Source organism: Schistocerca nitens, chromosome 6 (assembly GCF_023898315.1).
Source record: "Schistocerca nitens isolate TAMUIC-IGC-003100 chromosome 6, iqSchNite1.1, whole genome shotgun sequence".
NCBI lineage: Eukaryota > Metazoa > Arthropoda > Insecta > Orthoptera > Acrididae > Schistocerca > Schistocerca nitens.
The window spans coordinates 246,784,506-246,791,714 of record NC_064619.1 but is presented as its reverse complement, the minus strand read 5'-3'; positions in this window follow the sequence as shown (position 1 = coordinate 246,791,714).

The following is a 7,209-nucleotide window of genomic DNA, read 5'->3' as shown; positions in this document are numbered from 1 at the left end:
ACACGGGTGAGCCTTCGGCTCCAAAAGCCCATATCGATGATGTTTCGTAGGATGGTTCGCACGCTGACACTTTTCGATGGCCCAGCATTGAAATCTGCAGCATTATTTGCGGAAGGGTTGCACTTCAGTCACGTTGAACGATTCTCTGCAGTCATCGTTGGTCCCATTCTTGCAGAACCTCTTCCCGGCCATCCGGCCGCAGCGATGTCGGAGATCTGATGTTTCACCGGATCCCTGATATTCAGGGTACACTTGTGAAACGGTCGTACGGGAAAATCCCCATTTCATCGCTACCTCGGAGATGCTGTGCCCATCATTCCTGCGCCGACTATAACACCACATCCAAACTTACTTAAACCTTGATAATCTGCTCAAGTCCTTTCTTATCCTCTCCTCTTTTGTGGGATAAATGTTCTTGTGTGTATGATTACAGCATTATTCATGATGAAGTGGTAAAGTAATTTTAATGTGCTGTGCATTGTTGAAAGTACGCTCTTCGAGTGCACAAATTTTATCTGCAAACCAGGGAAGGGATCAAATGGTTCAAATGGCTCTGAGCACTATGGGACTCAACTGCTGAGGTCATTAGTCCCCTAGAACTTAGAACTAGTTAAACCTAACTAACCTAAGAACATCACAAACATCCATGCCCGAGGCAGGATTCGAACCTGCGACCGTAGCGGCCTTGCGGTTCCAGACTGCAGCGCCTTTAACCGCACGGCCACTTCGGCCGGCCAGGGAAGGGATCCATTTAATAACGAGGCCAGGCTCTGCGAGCAGAACACTGACGTGTTGTTGGTGTAGGCATTCGGTACTCACTTCAGACACTGAGATAATTTCATAGACCGTGCATGTTCCGGCGGATTCTTAAGACGACTCACATACGTGCTGTCGAAGTCTGCGTATTAAGAAGAACCGGTCTCTGACACCGCGCGGTTACAAGACTAGTTTGTGTGCGAAGTCGCAAGGTACCGTGTACGAGTAAAGACAATGCCACTACTACTCAAACAATGAAAAATAGCTGGCCGTCGCCAGTGACACTGCAAGTGGCAGTCGAATCCAGAAGTGTACCCAACGGGCGGCGCCAACAAAAACAATCAAATTTTTCTTTTCTCTCGCAGTCAGTAAGGACCTTGTCTAATGCCTCAATATTAATCGCAAAGTTATCAAAACTTAAAAAGGAAGGAATGAAAACCAAAAATGGCGTTTAATTTTTTTTATGTACTGGACCGAGAAAGGGGAAGTGAAAATTTTGTGTATATACATACGTCTATGTACCGTAATATTAGGATTTTTTTCTTATTTGTACGAGGGTGCGCAGAAGTGGTACAAAGCTGTATCACTTTTTAACATAATCTCCTCCACGCTCAATGCAAGTCCTCCAGCGCTTACAAAGTGCATAAATTCCTTTAGAAAAAAATTCCTTTGGTGGTCTGCGCAACCACTCATGCACTGCGTGGCATACCTCTTCATCAGAACGGAACTTCTTTCCTCCCATTGCGTCTTTGAGTGGTCCAAACATATGGAAATCACTTGGGGCAAGGGCTGGTGACTATGCTGGATGAGGAAGACACTCAAAATGCAGATCTGTGATTGTTGCAACTGTTCTACGGGCAGTGTGGGGTCTTGCATTGTCATGTTGCAAAAGGATACCTGTTGACAGCAATCCACGTCGCTTTGATTTGATTGCAGGCCGCCGATGATTTTTCAGATCTGTGTATGATGCACTGGTGACTGTGGTCCCTCTAGGCATGTAATGCTCCAAATTGACGCCTTTTTCGTCCCTAAAGAGAGTCAGCACAACCTTTCCTGTTGATGGTTCGCCGGCCAGAGTGGCTGAGTGGTTCTAGGCGCTACAGTCTGGAAGCGCGCGGCCGCTACAGTCGCAGGTTAGAATACTGCCTTGGGCATGGATGTGTGTGATGTCCTTAGGTTAGTTAGGTTTAAGTAGTTCTAAGTTTTAGGGGACTTATGACCTCACCAGTTAAGTCCCATAGTGTTCAGAGCCATTTGAACCATTTGCTGATGGTTCTATTCGAAACTTCTTTGGTTATGGTGATGAGGAATGGCGCCATCTTGCTCGCTCTCTTCTTTTCTGGTTGGTGGAAGTGAACCCAGGTTTCGTCCCCAGTAACGACTCTCGCAAGGAAGCCATCACCTTCTCGTTCAAAGCGCCGAAGAAGTTTTTCACAAGCGTCAACTCGTCGTTCTCTCATTTTAGGAGTCAGCTGCCGTGGCAACCATCTTGTACACACTTTGTGAAACTGGAGCACATCATGCACAAAATGGAGTGCTGACCCATGACTAATCTGTAAACATGGTGCAATGTCATTCAGTGTCACTCGGCGGTTTTCCTTCACTATGGCTTCAACTGCTGAAATGGTCTGTGGAGTCACAACTCGTTGTGCCTGACCTGGACGAGGAGCATCTTCCACTGAAGTAACAACATTTGCGAACTTCCTACTCCATTCGTAGACTTGCTGCTGTGAGAAACGTGCATCACCGTACTGAACCTTCATTCGCCGATGAATTGCAATAGGTGTCACACCTTCACTACGTAAAAACCAGATAAAAGAACGCTGTTCTTCCTTGGTGCAAGTCACTAGTGGGGCGGCAATGTTTATACTGATACTGCGACGGTATGTGTGCATCTGCACTATGCTGCCACCAACAGGCCATTCTGCACGCTGTTTGTAGCACGCTTACCAACTTACAGGATAACCGAGCGAAATTTCGATTTGCTATTACAAATTTAAGGTTTTCATTTGACTCACCCTCATATAATGTGGGGTGTAAAACTGTAAAGAAATATGACACGTCCACAAGAATTGGATAACCTATTTATGTAATTAATACTGGTTTCTCTATTGTTTATTTTCATTTATAGTTAAGTTATGAGCAAAAAGTTCCCATCAAAATTAATTAAAAATATCACCGTATATTCCAAGAGGACAGATTAAGATAACGAAAGGCCGAAAAATAAAGACTCTGCCCAATGGCCTTAATAATGAGGACGCATTGACTCCCCCTTTATATTTGAATACGTAAATTTTTTGTGGTAACCAAAATCTTTATGTGAAGCCAATAATCATTTATCTGTAAGTACTGTGCGTTGTATATCTTTATAAATGTCACTCGGTAGGGGACAGATGTGGCGGTCATTTTTAAGTCGATTAAAAGACGCACTCTCTCACCGCTAGACCAGGATACCATCTGTGACAACGATGAAAGGTAGCATGGCCAGAGATGTTTATTAATGAACAATCCAGTGCGCACTAATTAATTAGTAGCTGTTTGTCTGTGTGTGTTGGGATCTCAAAGAGACTAGACGCATGTGTACACCTGCCAAGTGTGAGTAACATGTGAATGTATTACGTAAAAGTGGTATGTTCACATATTCTGAACAGCTATAAGAAAGTTGCTTGAATATTTATTTATCAGTCCACAAAAATCAACCTAACAATTTTGGACAATCGTGAGGCCCTGCAAGGACATCAGTAATAATGGAGGGAAACACCAACGTGGCACAGCAACGTTGAAGAGGTATAAAAAGAAAATTATTTCAAGAAGGGACTGTAAGACGTCCTTCATTGCTTACATATTCCGCCCTCACAGTCATATTCTGCTCATCAAGACGCTTCATTCGAATGCAGACTCGATAAGATAAAGTCAATGTTGTATGAATTCATGTAAAGGATATGCAAATAACAAGTAAGCACACCGTGGTTGAAATACTCGAGGCTGGCTTACACACACACATTCCGGACACGACGATCACAGGAGCTTTTAGTTCGGGAGAGAAACCGCATAACGGGACGCCGGTCCCTTCAGAGGACGACCCAGCCTATCTATGTCAGCCGGTGACGCCGGTCCCTTCAGAGGACGACCCAGCCTATCTATGTCAGCCGGTGACCGCCCGTGGAGCGGACAGCGTGGGCCCAAATGAAAAGGGGGAATGACCCCGTGTTCGATTTAAAAGCAAATTCCGCTACATTGTGTGGGAGCAGCCAGCCTACACATTCTTTACACATAGCACGCAGTTTCAGAGATTTTCACAGGTAGACAGCAAACGCCAAACGCCAATGCTACGGATTTCCAGATTGGTCGCCTTAAACAAAACGTCATTCTCCCGTTTTAGAAGAGCAATGCTGATTGGCAGAGGATATTTCTGACGCCTTGAGCTGAAGGAGTAATTGAAGAGATCGAAAGATATACCCCTTCACATCTGGTGTGGAGAGGGGCCATTCCGTTGTTGCTCTTGGAGCGAGAACACGTAACGAGAGCGTCCGCACTCATACGTGTACTCAAAAAGCGAGGAACAAGTCTCTCCTCAGTACTTCACTGGGAGGGCACCTCTGTCGAGAACGAATCGAAGTGCGACTCTATATTGAGTCCTTCCGATTAAGCATTGTTCACTGTGTTGGCCGACACACTTATTGTGCAGTGTGAATGGACAGAGTTATAGTTACACGCCTGCGTGCGAATTTTTGAGTGGCATCGTGGTGGACTGGTTATCTGACTGGTGTACCACGCCAATAGTTAGACTAGGGGCGAATAGGAGTCCTTGACTTCATCAAGGCGTAGGGAGAGTTTGATTGGCGAAGGTCAATCCAGATAGAACAAGAGTTATCTCATTTGTCAGCAGCAAGCGGCGCAGACAGCAGTCATTGCAGCTTACAGTATTGTGCGCTACAGCTATTGCGAGCCCCATATTTCCTCCACAACAGTACCCTTCCTGCATTTTGCACGCGACAGCCTCGACCGTACCTAGCAACATTCTAATGGATAATTATTCAAGTTGAGTAGGCGCGACTCTCAGCCATTCTGCCAAGTCAATAACAATCTTAAACTTTGTATAGAAATTTCATTAGCAAATCCTATCCTTGAGAAGTAACTTCACATTCCAAAAAGAACCAGGATATAGCTTGTTCAATTCATAACTAAAAGTGCCATTGTGATTTCTCAGAATTTTTGCAAAATAAATAATAATTTTCGTTAGTGTCATGTTTTTCTTACACTAACTAGCCTACTCCAGTATCCAAGTATCCCACTAGTTACATAAGAAATTTTGTGAATTTTTGTGCCATTTCCTTACAGCGGATGACTCCATAAGATATTTATTGCTGAAAGTTTTTCAGGCATTTCTCTTTAGAACGTTAGGAGCGTCTGTCTGACTTCTGTAGTAGTGTGGGGGTGGAAATTGCATCTTGCAGGAGCCACAGGGTAAAGGGTACATCTCAGATTAATCCATTGCGCAGAATAACAGATCAACCCCACATGCTCACAGGACATACGATCATTTTTAATTTTTATTTCTATGTATTCTTAACGAAATGTTCAACCTTTTCTGCATTAGCTACGGTGACTGTTCAGATAGCTCAACCCCTCCCTTATCTGATAATTTATTCCAGAATAATTTTAAAAAATCATTTACTCATTTAAATAATATCTCCCTAGACCTTTCGAAATCCTTTTTCCACAAATAATACCCCACACACTACATCTCAAAGTAGCACTTGCAACCTACATCCTCAATTATTTGTGGGATGTATTCCAATCTCTGTCTTCCTCTACAGTTTGTACCCTCTACAGCTCCCTCTATTACCATAGAAGTTATTCCCTTAAATCTTAACAGACACCCTATTCTCCTGTTCCTTATTCTTGTCAGTGTTTTCCATGTATTCCATTCCTCTCCGATTCTGTGCAGAACCTCTTTATTTCTTACCTTATCAGTCCACCTAATTTTTAACATTCGTCTGTAGCCCCCCCCCCCACGAACCATGGACCTTGTCGTTGGTGGGGAGGCTTGCGTGCCTCAGCGATACAATTGGCCGTACCGTAGGTGCAACCACAATGGAGGGGTATCTGTTGAGAGGCCAGACAAACATGTGGTTCCTGAAGAGGGGCAGCAGCCTTTTCAGTAGTTGCAGGGGCAACAGTCTGGATGATTGACTGATCTGGCCTTGTAACATTAACCAAAACGGCCTTGCTGTGCTGGTACTGCGAACGGCTGAAAGCAAGGGGAAACTACAGCCGTAATTTTTCCCGAGGACATGCAGCTTTCCTGTATGATTAAATGATGATGGCGTCGTCTTGGGTAAAATATTCCGGAGGTAAAATAGTCCCCCTTTCGGATCTCCGGGCGGGGACTACTCAAGAGGACGTCGTTATCAGGAGAAAGAAAACTGGCATTCTACAGATCAGAGCGTGGAATGTCAGATCCCTTAATCGGGCAGGTAGGTTAGAAAATTTAAAAGGGAAATGGATAGGTTAAAGTTAGATATAGTGGGAATTAGTGAAGTTCGGTGGCAGGAGGAACAAGACTTTTGGTCAGGTGATTACAGGGTTATAAATAAAAATCAAATAGGGGTAATGCAGGAGTAGGTTTAATAATGAATAAAAAAACAGGAGTGCGGGTTAGCTACTACAAACAGCATAGTGAACGCATTATTGTGGCCAAGATAGACACAAAGCCCATGCCTACTACAGTAGTACAAGTTTATATGCCAACTAGCTCTGCAGATGATGAAGAAATTGATGAAATGTATGACGAGATAAAAGAAATTATTCAGATAGTGAAGGGAGACGAAAATTTAATAGTCATGGGTGACTGGAATTCGTCAGTAGGAAAAGGGAGAGAAGGAAACATAGTAGGTGAATATGGATTGGGGGGAAGAAATGAAAGAGGAAGCCGCCTGGTAGAATTTTGCACAGAGCATAACTTAATCATAGCTAACACTTGGTTCAAGAATCATAAAAGAAGGTTGTATACCTGGAAGAATCCAGGAGATACTAAAAGGTATCAGATAGATTATATAATGGTAAGACAGAGATTTAGGAACCAGGTTTTAAATTGTAAGACATTTCCACGGGCAGATGTGGATTCTGGTTATGAACTGCAGATTGAAACTGAAGAAACTGCAAAAAGGTGGGAATTTAAGGAGATGGGACCTGGATAAACTGAAAGAACCAGAGGTTGTAGAGAGTTTCAGGCAGAGCATAAAGGAACAATTGACAGGAATGGGGGAAAGAAATACAGTAGAAGAAGAATGGGTAGCTTTGAGGGACGAAGTAGTGAAGGCAGCAGAGGATCAAGTAGGTAAAAACACGAGGTCTAGTAGAAATACTTGGGTAACAGAAGAAATATTGAATTTAATTGATGAAAGGAGAAAATATAAAAATGCACTAAATGAAGCAGGCAAAAAGGAA